Source organism: Ambystoma mexicanum, chromosome 6q, assembly GCF_040938575.1.
Source record: "Ambystoma mexicanum isolate Mex_15411 chromosome 6q, UKY_AmexF1_1, whole genome shotgun sequence".
Classification (NCBI taxonomy): Eukaryota; Metazoa; Chordata; class Amphibia; order Caudata; family Ambystomatidae; genus Ambystoma; species Ambystoma mexicanum.
Window position 1 is genome coordinate 1,133,028,305 of NC_090937.1, and position 19,479 is coordinate 1,133,047,783.

Genomic DNA, 19,479 nt, shown 5'->3' on the forward strand with positions numbered 1-19,479 from the left:
ACTTTGATCCTGTCCAAGTTGGACTATTGTAATGCTCTATACGTAGGCAGTAACAAATACATCACATGCAAGATTCAAATCTTGCAAAATAATGCCTTAAGAACAGCCCTCAGTCTCCCGAAGAAAGCCCACATTTCAGATATTAGAAGATCTGTCAACTGGCTCTCCACGACAGACAAGATCTTCCTTAAATCTGGCTCTTTGATCCACAAATGTCTCCACCATTCTGCTCCTCTTTACCTGACAAAGAGATTTACCAGACAAGTTTCCTGCCGCCCCTCCAGAAAGGTCAACTCAAACCTCCTATTGGTGCCGAGATTCAAACGCACTAAGACCGGGGGGAGTAGCTTTCCCGTCAAAGCAGCACAACATTGGAAATCTCTACCGCCACCCCTAAGGGAAGACCTTCCTTACATACAATTTAGATCCAATCTTATCCACTGGATCAAGGAACACGACAACTAACGTACTTGCTCTTCTCACCTACCCTATATGCTTAGCTATAATTTGTAAATTTTGTACATTTTGTATATTATACTTTCTGTAAATATGTTTTATTGTATCTGTTCTCAGTGATGCGGATGTGTCCAGTACTGTACCACAGCTGGACTCCATCCATTTCGCCATATGTAACCTAAGCTATACAATCCTCTTGTTGCCCTTGCGCCCTGCTACCCCTGGGTTAGGTGCACATTACAAATAATAAAAACAAACAAAAACAAACAAAAACAAATATCAACTCCTTAACCCCCTCCTCCCGATCTCCAGACCTCTATTTCCGTGAAATCTGTGCAGCCGGGCTGGCATCAACTCAATCACCACAGCAAACAGCAGGGGCAAGAGCGGACAACCCAGCCTTGTCCCCCATGGCCCTCGTGCCGCCAATACCAATTCAGGCACTTGAGCCGGCATATAGCAACCGTACCGCTGAGAGGCAGTACTCTGGGACACCAACCAGATGTAATACCTCGAATAGATAGCTCCACTCCACAGAGTCAAATGCCTTTTCCATGTAAAATAAGGCTTCTGTAGCTTGTACTTTAGGGTCGATCTGGGCCAGGATTGCGAACAACCGGTGCAAATTCAATGAGGTCGATCTCCCTGGTATGAACCCTGACTGGTCCGCAGGTATAACGTGAGCAACGTATGGTAGCAAGCAGTCTGCCAGCACCTTTGCAAATATCTCCATATCAAGATTTAGAAGGGATATTGGGTGGTATGATGTGCAGTCGAGGGGGTCCTTATCTGGTTTTAGTATTAGGGTTATCACAGCCTCGCACATGGTGAGGGAAGGAACCCCACTGACATACCCTTTTCCCACACCGTCAACATATGCTAAGCAACCTCGGGTCCCCACTCCTTATAGAACTCGGCAGTTAGCCTATCTGTGCCCGGCACCTTGGACGAGGGCTGGGCTTGTATTGCCAGGAGGATCTTGTTGAACGAGATGGGCGCAGAAAGAGCTTCCACTGCTGTCTCGCTTAGCCTCGGCAGGGATACCTCCCTGATATAGTCCTCTAGCTCTGCCCTGGGCAGCGTTCCCCCCGATGTGTAAAGTGTCTCATAATAGTGATGAAATGCGTCTGCTATCGCGTACGGTCTCACTACCACCTCCTCCTCCTCCGTTCTCACTGCCATTATCTCCCTGTTTCCCCTCATTTGCCTAACAATTGCTGCAAGCAGTCGGACGGGTCTGCCCTCTTCGCCGGACGTATGGGCCATTACTGGATGGGTTAGATATTTAACCTCCCGCTCTGCAGCATCATTAAATCAATCAAGTGCATCCATCAGTTTGGCCAGGAAACCCTGTCCACCTCCCACGTCTACCCCCCTTCACATCTCTTGACTTGAGAGGCTCCTGCCCCGAAGTACCACCTTAAACGCTTCCCATACAGAGCTCATCACGGGAAAAGAAACAACAGACCCAAGGTTCCCTCGAAAATAAGCCTTGACCAAGGTGTGTACCTCACTCTTAAAAGCTATGTCAGACATTGCTGGAGACTTAAACCTCCAGAAGGGTTGGAATGATACTTTTTGATCTGGGAAAAGGGACCATATGAAATATGAATGGTCATAGAGTGTTCTTGGAAACAGGGCACAGTCCAATGTGCGGTGCACAAGATGGGGGCAGGCAAGTATGTAGTATCATTGCGATGACGTGCCATGTATTGTCGAGTGGTGCGAGCTCTCCCTCCTTTCAGGCCTCAACAATCTCCAAACATGCTTATAGGCTCCCCAGCTCCTGGCCATCCCCTTATTCCCTTTGCCCACTAGATGAGTTTCTTGCAACAAAATTCCCTTGGCGCTGTGCCTTTTACAGAACTGGACCACCTTGCGGGCCTTGCACGGGTTATTGAGTCCCCACACGTTCCAGCTGATCACTTAACCTGCCATTTTTAGACTGGAGGCTATTAGGTCTCATGAGATGTTAATTATTTTGAACAAACCTAAACCAACTTCCCCATACCCTCTCCCTCTTCCATGCTCCCCCCAACTGTCCCCCTATATAGCCCACCCACACTGCATGCCTCCAACTTGCAATGACTTGAGCCCCTCAGCCAACAGCCGTCAACAACCACAGTACCATGGGCCACAGCCCATGGGTGCCGGACACCGCCTCCCAAGTGACCTCCATCGCCTCTGACCTCGCTGGGAGGACTTCAAAGTATCTTCTTGTCTAGCAACGGGACTGATTAATTAAATTCTCTTTTACACATTATTCAGAACCCTTCGGGCCTAAACCGCAACTGCCAGCCATTTCACCAGATATCACTTGGTCCTGCTCTTAGAGGATACAGGAGCATTATTCCTTCTCCGCTCCCTCTCCTACTCCTTGCTTGAAAGGCCCAAAAGTTCACTTTGGCAACGATTCAAGGAAGTCATGTACCGCACCAGGATCCGTAAAACAGTAAGCGTGGCCATTATGCTGTACTCATAGTTTGGATGGCTATTGCATGGAATATTGTATTTTTTTTCTCACGTTTATTCAATTATAACTTTATCTTTAGAATTAATCCAGGCTAGTGATTTCCTGAGTTTTGCCTCAGGGTTCCACAAGTGTAATTCATTTTCTATGTTGCTTTCCAAATAAACATTCATTCTTATTTGCGTTTTTTGGATTTTACAACTGATTAAAAAATATACAGAGTATTGGACCTCAATCGATAATAGTCAAAATATGATTAGTCGTTAGAGGTAACTCCTATGTTGCGAGGAATACGATGGTCTATTTATTTCACGTATGGACTCCGCTCCTCAATAGGTAGATGAAAGAGATGAAAAAGGTGATCCCTTCTGGTTACTGGGATCAAAAAGCGATCTGATGTAGGGATCTCCCTGATCCGTGTTGATCTACTCAGGTCGCAGAAGAAGCCGACCGGTTTTCAGTGGTATAAAGATGAATGTCACCACTTTCTTCAGGGCTGGGGACACGCACCCGTTTTGTTGTGCGGTCAGTTACATACACATTCTCCCACATTCTCGTAATGCCCTTTTGTCTGCCAGGAAAGAAAGGGAGGCTTTCTGGACTGACAGAGTGAAGTTGCCTGTGATGGGGATGAATATCTGGGTGTCGTCAGCATAGTTGGTGTAGGAGACACCCAGATAGTCAAGTATGTCAAAGAGCGGCTTTGTAAACACATTGTACAATGTGGGAGGGACACAAAAACCTTGTGGGACTCCACATGGTACAGGTGCTGGTTCAGCAGAGGCAGATGGAGAAAAAACCGTCATAGTTCTGTTAGCCAAGAAGGAGCTGATCCAAGATGTGGCAGCATCTGAGAAATGAGCAGCTATTTTGAGGTGGTGACAGAGAATTTTAACGATCTACCAAATCAAAAGCTGCTGAGAGATCAAGAAGAAGTATGAGTGCCAACTTGCCCTTATCTTTTAGGTCCTCAATTTGTGTTTTTAAGTCAATCAAGGCAGCTCCTGTCCCATGTCTGGGGCGGAAGCCTGATTGACAGAGACCCAATAGTTGGTTTGTTTCGAGGTAGGCCTGAATTTATAGGTAGGCAGCGCGGTCCAGGATGTTTAGTAATTATGGCACAGTAGTGATAGGCCTATAATTGGATGGATTACTCAGGTCAAGGGTGGAATTTTTGATGAATGGGACAACCAAGGCATCCTTGAAGTTGTCTTGGACAATACCAGATCTGAATGAGGCATTTATGAAGGTGGTGATAAAAGGCGCAAGATCATGAGAAACCTCGTTGATAATAAGAGCAGGACATGAATCACCTTGACAGTTTGAAGGTTTGAGCTTCTTGATGATATTTTCAACTTCCCAAATAGAGAGAGGTGCAAAGATGCACGGTTTGAAGGCGTGTTTAGGGGTAGGGAAGTTGTGCGACGGGGAGTTGAGTGATAAGTCTGAGAGGTTGCTTCTTTTAGTGTTCATTTTAGTTTGAAGTGTAGAGATGTTATCTAAAAGTGCCTTTTGGATGTTGGTACACCAGGAAGTGTCAGGGGTACATGTGTCCAAGGGGGCTACAGGGGACTCTAATTCCTTTAGGATCTTAAAGAGTTCCTTTGTGTTTGATTGTGCTTGCAGGATGAGTTTATTGTAAATGTCTTTTTTATCTGCAAGTAAAGCTTCTTTATAGGTAGAGGAGGCATTGGTTAGCTTATTTGTGTTAACTAGAGATGGTTACTTTTCCAATGTGACTCAGCCTTTCTTTTTTCTTTGTTTAGGTCTCTAAGTTATGGAGTGAACCAGGAATTGAGGTGAAGGTGAGGTTTTTGTTTGCATAGTTTTAGCGGTGCAATGGTGTTAAGGGCTTTTAGCATGGCATGATTATATGTATCCACAAGAACTGTGGGGTCGGAGCAGGTCGTTGATGCAATATTGAGCATGGGGAGAATAAGAGGGAGAAGTTTCTCTGTCGTGATATCCTTCTTGTTGCGGGTATGGATAGATGGGGCGAGGTTAGGTTTGGGTGTTTGTGGGTTGGAGTTAATATCGAATATTATTTTGTGATGGTCGGACCAGAAGCAAGGGGTCACTGAGTTCAGGTTCAGAGTACAGTTCAGGTCAGCAACCCAGTCAAGAGTGCATTCTTTATTATGTGTAGGTTCTTTGATGTGTTGGGTGAGGCCGAAGTCTGTTAGTGTGCTTGCAAGGTCAAGGGCTTTAGTGTCGTTCACATCTTGGTATTCTAGATTGAAATCACCAAGTAGAAGGATTTGCAAGTTAGGCTTAGTATTAGTAGCAAGGATGGATGATATGTCCTCAATGAAGGTGGAGGTGGGACCTGGAGGCCTACAGATAAGGTGCACTGTAGCAGTTTGGTTGGGGGAGATGGGTAGTTTAAAGGAAAGTAGTTCCGCAGATGGGATCTGGAGGTTGTGGATAGCTCTGAATTCAAGAGAACTCTTGAAGATAAAGGCTAATCCTCCGCCCTTTGTTTGATTTGTATCCCTATCGCATCTGATGATGGAGTAGTTGTCAGGGATTGCCAAGGTCAGGGAGGGGCCAGTTGCTGCATGCAACCAGGTTTCAGGGATGGCAAGGAAGTCTACGTTTTCTGATGTGATCAAGTCAGCGATATCAAGGGCATGCGCAGGGAGAGATCGAGCATTGATGAGCCTGCTTATGAGCTTAAAGTCTTTGGCGTTGGTGCAGCTGGAGGCCACGAGGGGAGGAGCATTTTTGCTGGATGCCAGCGCAGTGGCTGAGTAGTTTGAGGGTGAAGGGTTGTTGTTCCATGCTAATGATTTGATGTTAGGATAAAGGTGCTGTTGGTAGGTCACATGGTGGAGTCTAGATGCTAATCTCTGGTGTCTGGCGTGAGTAGCACAAGGTTGGCTAATGTAAGTATGTATAAGCTGGTTGGTGGAAGTTAAGGGGGTGGGCTGGTGTGTATATATTAGGCTGTTTGCAGGAGTGAATGCACATGAGGTAGTCAGGCAGAGTCTAGTGCCTAGTCTCTGATTTCTGGCATGGATGTCGGGGGTAGGGGGTCTTTACTGTTTATAATAATGGGCTGATTAAGAGTTACATGGCAATGTCTTGAGCCAAGTCTCAAGTTTCTAAGGTCGGTTGTGCAAGGTTGATTAGGCGTGGGTTTTGATGCAAAGTGTTGTAGCCAAAGGGCTGGTGCATTCAGATAGGGATTAGATACTGTCATGTTGACAACAGTCTTTAGATCGTACGCGCATGGCGTATGGGTAGCTGGTAGGCGTAAGTCATAGTGCTGTGCAGAAGTGGTGCGAGGCATGTATGTATTGTGAGGTGTCCAAATCAGGACCAAAAAAGAGAGCAGGAAGTGAGTAATAGTGTGTAGTGTGGGCCAATAGGTAGGCTGCAGGATTAGTCTGGATGTGTTGGAGAGGAGGAGTGAGAAATCAAGGGTCCAGAGCATTTTAACAGACTGAGCAGGTATTAATAGATAAAGATATCATCTGTAAACAACCTGAGGTTCAGTAAGGTGGTAACAACCCAGTAACTAGTATAAGCTAATATTCAAATAGTAACATCGATTTACACAGACAGAAAGGTGGCGCAATCGTTGTAGGTGGAAGTTAATGATATGGGTAAAGGCATACAACACAGAGCCTAGTGATAGAAAAGATTCAGCTAGCTAGCAACACAAAAATAGCGAATGTGGTGGCCGAGAGTGGTGTTGTACATATGAACAGCGTGTGTGGAATGAACTGGGCATGTGTTCAAACAGGCTGTGCAAACAGGAGCGGTTTGAGATGATAACAGAGGACAATAGAGCTAGCTAAACATAATTAGTTAGAAGGATGGCATGGTAGTAAAATGATATAAAGGAGCCGCGGCCGCAGGCAATGTTGCTAAGTGTATCATGGACACTAACAGCGAAGGTCAGAAAGGCAGGGGTACATATTAAAGGCGTGAACACAAATGGTGGGTGCAATTGTTAACGATATGAGCACCGGAGCATTAAGGGCCACATGAAGACATTGCGTAGATAATGTAATGCGATAGTGTTAGCCTCATGATGGTAGTGCGAGGTATGCAGGCAACGTACAGTGTCAAAGAGACTCAATGAAAAGATGTGCTGTTGGGAGCACCGGTAGTCACTAGTAAAGTACATTATGAAAGTAGTCCTCGGATGATCGTAAGCAGTGGTGATGCAGGGTTTCTGGCAGACAGCTGGGAAGGCTTGGACAGGCTGGAACAGGAAAGCAGCCTTCGTTCGGGCCTTAGTGAGGAAGGCCGGTTTACGCCTCCCGGTTTGCTATTGGCCCAGAAGAATGCAGGAATTGCCAATGGGGAGAGCCAGCAGCCTGGGTGGGCCCAGACAAGGGTGGATTGGTGACTAGAAATGCTGGGCGGCCATCTTGGAAACCTTAATCTACTGACTCTGAACAGTGGCTGTGATGGGGGCCCCCTCGCGGTGAACCAGGCGTTCTTTGTAGGTGCTTTGCCAGCCTTGTTATGTCAACGGTCGTATCCCAGCTCTCCTCACGTTTGGGCGACTGAATATTGCCATTAGCTATGATGCTGGGCCCCTGCGTAGGATGGGGATTTCCGTGTCTTGGTTGCCAGGAAGCCTGTGATTTACATTGCCAGTAGTTGGCGTCTGTCACACTTGCTGCTGTAATGACCTTCTGACCCTCAGCTTCACTTCAACAGGTTCCTAGATGTGTCCAGCAACGTCTGCTTGCCTGGCAGAGGCCTGAGGTGCCACTTCCACCATGGATATAGGCTCTGGCTGCTCGTGGAGGGACTTGCCAGTGGGTACCTGCCAGCCCCAGCTGCTATCATGCTTCACTTTTGCAGGCTCTGTACTACATGAGCCGAGCTGACCCAGTCCTCTGTGACAGTCCCACACCCCGGGTGCTGAAGGGGCTGGCTCACTTATCGCAGCCGGCTGCTTGGCGACGTCCAGCAGGTAGTGAGCACCTGACGCCGCCACCGCTCACCCCGCAGTCCCGCTCCGCCTCTGCCCGCCTGGGATGCCCTCTGGGCTGACGTATCCTGCTTTCTGTAACCACGCAGACACCAATGCGCTGCGTTGCGGGGTGGGCCCCTGGGGAACAACCTCTCCCCCCGGCTCCTCTCCAGTGCTCAACTCCACCGGGCGCGCGGTTCAATCAGCCGCCGTGCGCAGCCAACGGGCTGCCCTCTGGCATTAGCTTGCAGCCCGCACCGAGCCGTGCTCCCAGGCCGTCTACGCACCTAGCCCCTGCATCGTCTTGCAGCACTTCTGGAGCCACACAGGTTTTCAAACTCGGGCTGCCTCATGACAGTCATTTCAGCAGGATTTCTTCCGCTTTGGGACTGGTTCAGTCCCTGATGGGCCTCAGTTCAGCCGCCCCTCTCCTCAGGTCTGGTGCGCAGGTGCGCAGCTCAAAGAGACGAGGGCATCTTGGCTGCAGGCTCTCTAGCACCCCCCCACATATCTTTATCCTTGAACACAACTTTCAACATGGATTTGAAGAGAGGACAACCCTAAATCTTATATTTTATATGCAAGAAAATTCATCTGACAGGTATTCTCTCAGCCAAGGTATAGTTTAAGGAGTGTAGACCATGGCCAAGGCACAGGTATCAAAGAAGAGGTCTACACCTCTCCTGATTTGGGCCCAGAAAAAGCTATTGGGAATACAATTGCACCACAAAGCAGTAGAATATGTGATTGCATGTTGGGTTGATCAAGTTGAGCACACCATAAAACAGAGCACAGGTAGTAAGCTTGTGTGGGGATACCTCAAGAATACAAGACTGTATTTTCACATGACTATCACGTTTCCAGGGTTTCTGTCATAAGATATACTTAAAAAAGATGTGAATCCAGTGCTTACCAAAATAAGGAAATGGCTCTCACCATGAGGGAAGAAGATTACTTGTAGCTTAAATAGTTGAAAGACAGTGGCATAATTCAGAGTATAGATTCAGCAATTCAGGTGTCTCTTGTAGTCATTGTTTGGAAACGGTCAGGGAATGTACAGCTATGAATGGGAGAAAAATAGTTGTGTGATTCTATATAGACACCCTATAACCGACATTAGCAAATGTTTACCACCACAGAGAATGCCAGCTTATTCTCCACATACAGGATTTAATGGTAGCTTATCAGCAGCTTATCATCAGTTTATCAACATATATGGATCACTCCACCCATTGATCCACTGCAGAGCTCCTGTTCACTCACAGGAACAAAGAACATTGCTGTTTTTGGTCTGTTAACAGTAGTATGGATACCTCTTTCCCTATACTAGTCCAACTCAGACTTACACCTGCTTCTTCTCAGCCAGCAATCTATCACTACCCTTTCTGCTTACCCACCCACCCTCTCTCTTCCTTGGGCTGCATCCTTTTTTCATTGTCTTAACTTGCCTATTTTCTCTTCCCTCCATCATGAATCTCGATTTCACTCCAGTGCTCCTTAAACTCACTCTTCACATTCCGTTCTCCCATAGCCTGCATCAATGTTCAGCCTCCCCATCTTCCTCATTCCCCCCTGTACCTCCCCCGCTCAAATAAGATGTTCCTGTGCTCCGAGGTTCTCCAACCTCATATATCCCCCTCGCCTACCGCACAACACCTGATGTTGGTTTCCACTGGCAGGGTGTAAATACTGTAAACCGAACCAAAGACTAGAGCTCCGAGGTTCAGTTCGAACAATTTGGGTCCCCAATCTGAGGCGCGATCCATAGCAGTCAACAGTGAGCAGATTTACCTTTAGGTATCTGGCTTGGATTAGGTTAACCTATAACAGAAAGGTTAGATTTAGAAATCTGTTTTCTATCTTATTCCTCCCCTCCCTCAACCAGCCCCTAAGTGATATACTTACAGTATTAGTGTGTGGATCTATCTTAGGAGGAATGGACGAAAAAAAGATAATCGGTATTAATCACTTGAAGGGGGTGCATGGAATAGGAAGGTAACCATATAGACAACTCTATTAGGGTAAGAAGAAAAGATAATAGTCTTTCTATTAGAACTAGGCAAGGATTTCCTAACTGTACCTATCTAGTCAAATAACTCACTTGAATAAACCAGGACTGAAAGCGGGATCTTGGTCGGGCATGGAGCGTGAAGAAAACTACTCTGTGAGGACAGCAAGGCATGGAGTCTGCTTGAGAAGTTGATCGGACGCCCGTTTTCCTGTGCGTCCGATCTTTATAATTGCAACCCATAAGTATCTAAGGGACTTCTGTGTCGAGTGATGGACTTTGGTATGTGAGATCTGTTCCGAGCCTGGCGCCGTCCCCATATCCTCCATCTTGGATACAGGTGCTAAGGTCTAGCACGCTGCAGTCGCTTCCGCATCTGTGCCCCTTTGGGAAGGCTGTCACTCTCTGCTCTAAGTGACAACCATGGTGTCTCCCGACTCTGGAGTGAGGAGCCTGGCACTAGTGGGCCCTTGTCACATTCTGTCTGGGCCGCTGCAGTGATTCTAGACTCAAGGTGGGTTTGTCCCTAACAGCCTCTGGAATGTAGAATCCCTTTGCAAAAAGTCTGCCAACATAACTTGAACACTTGGACTCTTATCACCCTCAAATGTCACTTATTTCTATCACAGAAACATGGATCTCCCTTCATGACTCATGAGCAGTTCTCCACACAGTCTCTGTTACCTTCTCCTACTCTCAAATAGCTTTTAGGAAGGGTGGTGGTGTGGGGTTCATTATCATTAAGATTTTCAGCATTTCCCTTCTATCCCCTCTGGCATCAACTCTTCCTCTTTTGAATGTGCCACGATTCAACTGATCCCTCATGCTCTTCTCACTGTTATGGATCTCTATCGACCACATGGGTCTATCAGCTCCTTCCTACATGACCTGACTCTTCTCTTTGAATCACTTCCTACCAACTTCCCTATTGTCATGCTGGGGATCCTTAACCTTCCCATGCCCTTTGCAACTAACAGCCTTGAACTTAAATTCTTCCTATTTGACCACTCGCTCTACTTTCTTCATGACCAGCCTCCCCACTCTGGTGGGAACACTATTGGCCTTTTCTTTCTCTCTAATCCAATCTCCTCCTCAATTGATCCCTTCCTTCCTGTTCCTACAAGTGTTAATTTTACGATTTCTGTATCTTGACCTTTTACTCCTCCTCTCCCCTCTACAATGACTAAGAGGAAATTCAGCCAGGGCTCTCTTGCCCCTTACCTTGATGATGTGAGGACCTCTCTCCTTCCCCTTCTCATACCTATTACATTAAACATGCTTTCTCTTAGTTTCACTGTGCACTGATGACTCTATTTGATCATCACGATTATGCATGCACATTCACACTTTCCCATTACCGTCCTCAACCTTGGATAACTTCTGAAAATCAGACCCTGAAAAAAAACCATTCACTGTGACCCACAATGCTGGCAAAAACATAGAATGAGAATTCTAGCTGTTATTTTGAAATCACAAGTTTGTTTTAAGCTAAGGAAAAAAGCAACAGAATTAACATTTATATTTAAGCCTGGCTAAAGCAACCAACCTGGAATAACAGCTTTCCTCACAGAGACAAGGCCTCCCCCTCCAGCTCCCTCCAGCAGGAAATCACACCAAAGTGATAATTATAGGGTTGGGGAAGAACCTGGTCTGCAGTGGGGAAGGAAACAATGAACAGCTGCAAAGCAGGAAAGGCCAGGTGTGAGGACCGTCGTAAATGGACTCTGCCAAGAGCCAACAGGGAGGAGATGCTTCTGGACTGAAGGGAGAGATAAAGAGGCGGATCCAAACAGCCATCTGTGGCTGAACATTCGCAAAGAACATTTTGTTTAAATACATATAACTTGCCACTTAAAATTGTGAAAAACACAAAAATAACAGAATTGTAAATCAAAATTTTGGCTGCACATTTCAAGAGGCGGCAAAATCGTGTGACATATTTTGGAAGGAAACGGCAGAAAATTTGATTTTACACCAAATGTATTGCTGCTAGACGTATGTAACTTAATACACTCATGCCCAGGTTATACGCACACACTTGTAGAATTTTGCTGATAAATTGGACATTGTGTTCAGATGAAAACGGCAAAAAACTGTGAAAAGCAGACACAATATCCCACAGCTACGGGGTTTGGAGGAGTAGCTGCTGTACAAAATATGTAATCGGTATATGTGGTTGTTATAGAGGTTGCACATATGTAAATGTGTATTGTGTCAAAAGTAGATTTTGTGTTCAAGAGGCTAGGGGTGGATTCTAAGCCTCATAAACCCACACCATAAAGGTGACACCCTTTTTCTCTCCTCCTATCAAGGCAGAGAGGATATTCTGACCAATCCCTGTCAAAGGGGCGAGCTTAGGCTAAACCAGCACACACACTCCCTTTATCATAGCATAAATAGAGGCAGCAGAGGGCAGCTAAAGACAGACAGATTCACCCACTATCCGAATGCTGGGAGAGCCCCCTGCTGCAGAACTTTCCATCTTCCTTGCTCCAGACTCCAGAAACTTGGCAAAGCAGAACCCATTGCATAGCTGAACCATTTTCAGCTAGGCCTCAATTTCCAGAACCAGAACCGACCCCACAAACCTAAGGGGATCATCAAAATACAGCCAGGCTGTGCTGTACTGCATGCCTGCTGAAATAATTTTCATCAGAACCAAAAAGGGCAGATCCGATCCAGTCCTGTGTTGTGCTGTGACCAGAGTGCATTGCAGATCCAGTCCTGTGCTGTGCTGTGACCAGATTGCATTGCAGATCCAATCGATGTGCCCAGCTGTCTGTCCCAGAACCAGATTTCCTTCCCTGACCAGAATCTTGACGGACCAGAATCCTGACGGTTCCATTTAAAAACATATCTAGTGAGTATCTATAGATAGAACTGTGTCACTAGCATATGTACCTTGTCTAGTTAATCCCTTTCTTAAACCCATACTATCTTGTCTTCAGAACCGCTTTGTTAGGAGTAATTTTGAATTGTCTAAACTCTCTATCCTATCCCTCCTATCTTCCTCCTGTACTAGTATTGCTAAAACTATCTTTGCGCTGATCTTTTTTCATCTGAAGAAGGCGAGTCCCGGGCAGGCAGTCATTCTGATCAAGTGGCTGCGTTCTTGTGGGGATTCATTTTGTTCATAGTCATCCTCTAGTGTTAGAAATCCCATTTGTCATTTTAAAAGCGCATTACCGTTTTCCACTCTTGCGCCTTTCTCGAAAAAATGACCTCCACTAAAATATCCATAACTTCCTCAGTTTTTGTGCTAGAAACTTCTGCTTGTAGCTAACATCGACAGCTTTAAATCGCATCTAAAACGGCATCCCAAATCCGTACAGTTTTTCCATTATCGCGATTATCGCACAGTGAAAGGTTTGCCGCAAATTTCGTTTTTGGGAATTTCTGACACGTGTAAAAGAGCTTTGATTGCTCCCGACTTGAATTTTAGGATTTCAAATGTTTTCTTGATATTTAATCATTGCTTGTGTTTGTGTGCAACCATCCAAAGCGGCTCCCATAAGAATTGATAGCAATTTCAGCAATTTTGAGCATATTAGTGTTTTTGCCCAATCCATTCTCAAGATAACTTTAAAAGCCATTCTGACAACTTGACAGTCAATTCTGTTTTTCTCTTGTGTTTGCTGGGGGAGGGGCGAAATGGGATTGTTATTTTGTTTGAATTCTGCCATACCTGAAAACCTGTTTTCTCTCCTCCTCTCTTTTTCATTGCCTATTGTGGGGTTTAGGGGTGTGCAGGGGGAACCTTTAACCACAAGTTCTATCTGATCTGCACACACACACAAAAGTATTATTTCTGTGCTGAATTGTTTTGCTCATTATTACTCCTTGTGCATTAAAGAGATTATTCACTGTTACTTCTTGTGCACCCATTAAAACATAGTGTGGTTAAATTGTAAATACATAAATAAATATTTTAACTTTGCAAACCAGCCTGATTCCTGGTTCAGTGTGACCGGGGGGAGGAGGGGTTCCAGGAGAGGGGCGTGATATGAGTGGTGCTTCGTTCAGAATAAAGAACTTTTAGACAAAAATAAATAAGAATTTCAGTTGTGCACTACATGCTAGGCATTGACTTGGGTGTTTGCCGGATTGAAATCACTTACAGCTTGGGGGCTTGTCGCGGGATCCTGAATTAGACATACCACTTGTGACAGTCTAACACAGCGTGCTAACTGATGGGGTACATACACCCTGTTGGTCTACCACACTGTGCTAAACTGTAAAAACACCCTTCAATAGAAATACTCAACAGAGTTGGGCCTGTTTTGCAAAAGTAAAAGTAACCCTGAGATAAGTCATTTAGAGTAATTTAGAGATGACTAGAGTTTGGACACTTCTGCAAAGTTGCAGAGGGTTAGTATAAGCTACCGTGGATGACAATATACGTTTGCCTAATTCCCTTAGTCACCCCTATCAGTGAATTCGTAGCAGGCCCGATAATTTCAATGCCGGGGGAAGTATCAGTTTAGAGCGATTTGTTATGATGAGTTCTTACCTTGCCAGTGGTCCAGAAGGTCGGACGTAGATGGTCGTGCCTGACCAGTTGTTCTTATTGTTGAATAGTTATCGACTCAAGCGATATGCAAGTTATCCTACCTAAAGAGGTGACACAAGGTCAAGAACAACATGAGACTAAGCTAATCCTTAGTAGAGTGACTTCCAATACTACGGATGAGGTAATTTTGTCAAGAGTATACCTTTGCGTTATTGCGGTATCGGATCTCAAGAGTAGTAGGGTTTCATGAGAGATCATTCTACTTGTGTACGTCAGGCATCATGGCGACGTCTGATAAGTTGTCATTCTTCCAGTCTGTTGGAGTACCATCAGGGGAAAGATAACACAGGCAATAATGTTAATCTGGAGGGCTACGGAGTTCCTCGTATTATACAATGTCCTAGGGTTAGTGGGACAGCACTGTGTGGTTAGAACAAGCGGAGGCACCAAAATGGGTCCTCCGCGTAACTTCATAGGGTTAAGTATCTCTTAACATTAAGAATCATTAGTGCATTTCGTGGGGCCCGTGCGGTGTGATGGGCTGCATAATGCAGCATGTGAGTAAAAAACGCAAATGCTCACCAGACCAAAGATGTTGTTGTGTGTGTTTGTCTGTCAGGTTCCAAAAATGATAAAGATATGGCAGGGTCACAGCTTAGAGAATTCTTTCCTTTTCCCTTTCGGTCGATCGCGGTTGCCTTTCAGAACTCGCCCTCTCCTTGAAAGTGATAGCTTGTAACGTGGGCTATCGAATTCTATGAAAAAGGAGCACAAGGTAAATATGTGTCAGCCATAGTTGTTAAAATTGAGGATTACATGATCGTGAGGGAGTGGAGGTGAAAGACTTACCTGGGCATAGCTAGCCTAAAAATTGTAAATGCACTTCCCCGGGCAGTCCAATCGGTGTTCATGATGTGCATGGATCATCCGTCTGGAACGTCCGTCTCTCAGGCTCATTATAGCATTCACTGGTATGAGACTACTGGATTGTTTTTAAGTAATTTCCGGGTTGCTCGTAGCCAATAATAGCACTATGTGCATTACCTGGCGTCATTCACGTCGTATGAGCACAATAGTGGGCATGTCGTTGCTTGCCGATTGTAATTAGTTATGACTTTGGCTTGGTGCTCACATACGTTACTGCCCGAAATATCGAAAGTATGTTAGAGGAATTTGCGGGATGTAGGGTGGCTGATCACTGTGCGTCGTGCATTGCACGGTGCCCATTCCATCATGTTGGCGCAAGAGGTAGGTGTGTTGCTATTGAATGGTAAGTGCTCTTCTAATGAAAGTCCACGACAACCTGAGTAGATAATTGAAATTATCATGGCAACTGACCTTCTCTAATACAAGTTCAGTGTTCTGGTAGTTGGGTATGTGAGAGTGCATCACTCTGGCGCAGTTTTAACCAATGGTATTGCTGGGAGGGTCGGGATGTAAGCAGCCTGATTCCAATTCTGGAAAAATCCGGACTCGCTGGATGAGAATATGGCACAATGTGTTTAGGGTGTAATATCCCCTTGGAGGAGAAAGTGTCAGGTAAATTCTTGTAAAGTCCGGACTCGCTAGACGAGAATATGGCACAATGTGCTCAGGATGTAATATCCCTTTGGAGGAGAAAGTGTCAGGATGGCTTTAATCTCACTGTGAGGAACGTTTCAGGTTATTACGCGTGTAAAGTGGAGACTTATGCGAGAATGGATTCAAATTATGTTGCAGATCTCCGTCTGAACTTTGTGTGAGCTGTCTCTTATCATTAGTCGAGTCCGGAGATCCCTTTCATAAGTCAATTTCAGGACTGTGTAGAATAGACGGGGGGCTACGTGACCCAGTCCATTTTCTCATTCAGACCTGTGTTCATGCTCTTGGTCAAAAAATAAACTCTTGTTCTTTCTTGGAGAGTAAAAGCCTATTCAGGTTGGTGTCTTTGCCCAGCTTAAGTTTGTATAATATTGACCATTTCAGGTCTTGAATTTGGTGGACATGTTCTATCCAGTGATCCACAAGTGGGGCATTCTGGGTTCACGTTTTTATGCAGCTCTGGTGTTCGCCTATGAGTAATTTTTCTTTTCTTTCAGTTTTGCCTATGTACATTTTGTAGCATGGGCCCCAGATAGCGTAGATCACCCAGCTGGTGTTACAGTTTGTGTGGATTTTCTGTAGCCAAGGTGTTCGTAGTCCGATATCTATTGCAGAGCTTTTCTTTGTGAAGGCACAGCAAGTGCAATGTCCACAAGGGAAATGGCCAACTACTTCCTGTAAGCCCCATTGTTCTCTAAGAGTGGGGGGGGTGACTGGTTTGAGTGTTACGTCATTCTGAGTGATTTGTTCTTTGATGTTCCGGTTCCGTTTAAAGGCTACAATAGATCTTTGGATAGGTTGTGGGCCCTTTTCCAAGATGTTCCAATTCTTTCAGACTATTTTCTTAATCATGTTAGACATGTGGCTGTAGGTATTAACAAACACTATCAGGTCTGTTTTTGTCTTACCAGATCTCTGTTGTTTATATTCAAGGAGTGATTCTCTGTTGTTATTCTCTGCCCTTTTACGAGCGGTTTTAACAATTTTGCTCGGGTATCCTCTTTCTAGTAAACGTTCTTGCATTTTGTTAGCCTCCATTTTAAAATCCAATCTTCTGGAACTGTTCCTTTTTAACCTTAGGAACTGTCCCAGTGGGAGGTTGTCTCGTACGTGTTTCGCATGAAAACTAGAGTAATGTAAAACCGAGTTCTTATCAGTAGGTTTATTAAAAGGTTTTACAAATAAGATCTTCAGTATCTGACATGATTGAGATGTCCAGGAAGTCGACCGAGTTGGTACTGGATTTGGAAGTGAATTGCAAGAATCTATTTTGTAAATTGATCCAGCCTAGAAATTCATGTAGTTCTGTCGAGGAACCTTTCCAGATGACAAAAATGTCATCGATGTAGCGTCGCCACAGCCTGATGTTATCTTGAAAGGGATTGGTGTTTATCATGATTGTACTGGTTTCAAAGAACTCCATGTAAAGATTGGCTACACTAGGAGCTAGTGTGGCTCCCATAGCCGTGGACTGTATTTGTTTGAAAAAGCCGCAGTTGAAGTGAAATTAACTTTCCATCAGCGCCATTTCTGCACACCAGACGATAAACAATATGGGTGTTTTTACGGTGATATGATCCCTTAGTAGTTTCTCCTCTAGAATTTCCAGTGAGGCCTGTTGGGGTATGTTGGTGTATAAAGCCACCACATCAAAGCTTAAGAGTATTTCAGTTTGTGGGTCAAAGGAGAGTCCTTCTACTTCTGCAATGATCTGAGTTGTATCTTGGACATAAGAGGCCATCTTTTTTACTATTGGTTGTAAGAATTTGTCAGAAAACCGTGACAACTGTTCTAGGACAGAGTTTACTCCAGAGATTATGGGTCTACCGGGTGGTTTAATCAGAGATTTATGGATTTTAGGTAGCACATAGAATTGTGGAATTAGTGGTTTATCCTTAACTAGAAAGTCTGCTTCTTTCCCTGTGATCCAACCTCTTTCTTCAGCTTTAGCGACCTTATTGGATATAATGTTCGCTAGTCTGGAGGTTGGCTCTTCTAAGATTGGTTGGTAGCAGGTCAAGTCCAGAAGTTGTCCATTACATTCTAGCAGGTAGTCTTCCCGGTTTAGGAGTAGTATGGCACCGACTTTATCCGCTTTACGGATTATTATTTCGCGATTATTCAGTAGGTTTTTTCTTGCTATGTTTTCAGTATTGCTGGTGTTGTGGTATGTCGATTTCTTATTGGAAAGTTCCAATTTTTCTAGGTCTTTCAGTACCCTATTTTCAAATAATAATAGCTCAGCTCCTCCCAGAAATGGATGGGCGGGCATCTATGTACAGGTTCCCAAGTGCTAGGGCCATCTTGTCTGATCAGGGAGACTCCAGTGAGGGGAGAATCAGAGAAATGGATCTTCAGAAATATAACTTACCAAGATATCAGGCGGTAAAATTTGGTGAGGAATTCCATGAGATTAGGCCCACTAAGAGCATATTAAAAACCTCTTCCCAACTAGGACAGTGGGGGGGTACTCAACCAATCTGGGGAGCAAGGAAGAGTCAGAAGACTCTTCTGAGTGCCAGAGGACCCAAGGAACTAGGCCCCAACATTCTACCAGCCATTCCCAAGCTCGCAGAATATGGGAGAGTCTAGAAGACCAGACAGCCACCTCTGGTAGCAGTGCCTCTGAGTCAGAGGATGAGTGGACCAGGGTGACAAAAACTAAAAAGGCTAACAAAGTTAAGAGGGCTTTACTCAAAGATCCCCTGAAACAAATAAAAGCTATTATGAGAGTTATCATGCCCTACCACAAAAATGCCAAATATTCATTTGGGAGCACCTTGAACTATTTGATCAGATAATGGAAACTTTGCATCTGAAAGACAGCCCAAGCTGTATTCAGTATGTAAAGTGGACATTTTCTCCTGAGTACTCCAGCTTCTTTGCGGGGCTGGAGGATCAGAACCATTTCAGATGGTCCACCTATAGAACGGCCATCCTGAAACATTTTTCCATTCATAGGAACCCTCAAGAGGCTCACAAGGCAGCCTACAACTTAAAATGTGGGGAAGACCAGGCCCCACAAGAATTTGTGCAGGAATTGAAACGCGCCTTTGCGCAGACCACTAGAACACTAGAAGGGTGCGCACTGACAGTAAGGAATTTGTGAACACTTTCTTTCATGCTCTCCTTAAGTACATTATGACCCAGATAGTGAGGGACTTTCATGAGAAAAGATCACAAGACTGGGTCGTTGAACAAGCAATGCGCATCTATGAAGTAAAGAAGCCGTCAGAAAGTAAAAATCTGAGCAAGAGCATAACCAACCAACACCCCTGCTGCTGTTAAGGTGGCAGAGGTGAAGGTTGCCCCCATTTTAGATCTGGAGATGGGGGGGCCTAAAAACCTTCCCCAGCAGAATCCGACCAACCCCAAACCCAGAAGGCCCTCAGGTCAATCCCAAACAGGGAGCCAGGGAGGTAACCCCACAAATGGAACCCCTAACTCCCCTGACTACATCAGCCCATGCTACAAGGGAAATAGACCCATCCTGGGCTATATGTGGACTCCTCCAGCCC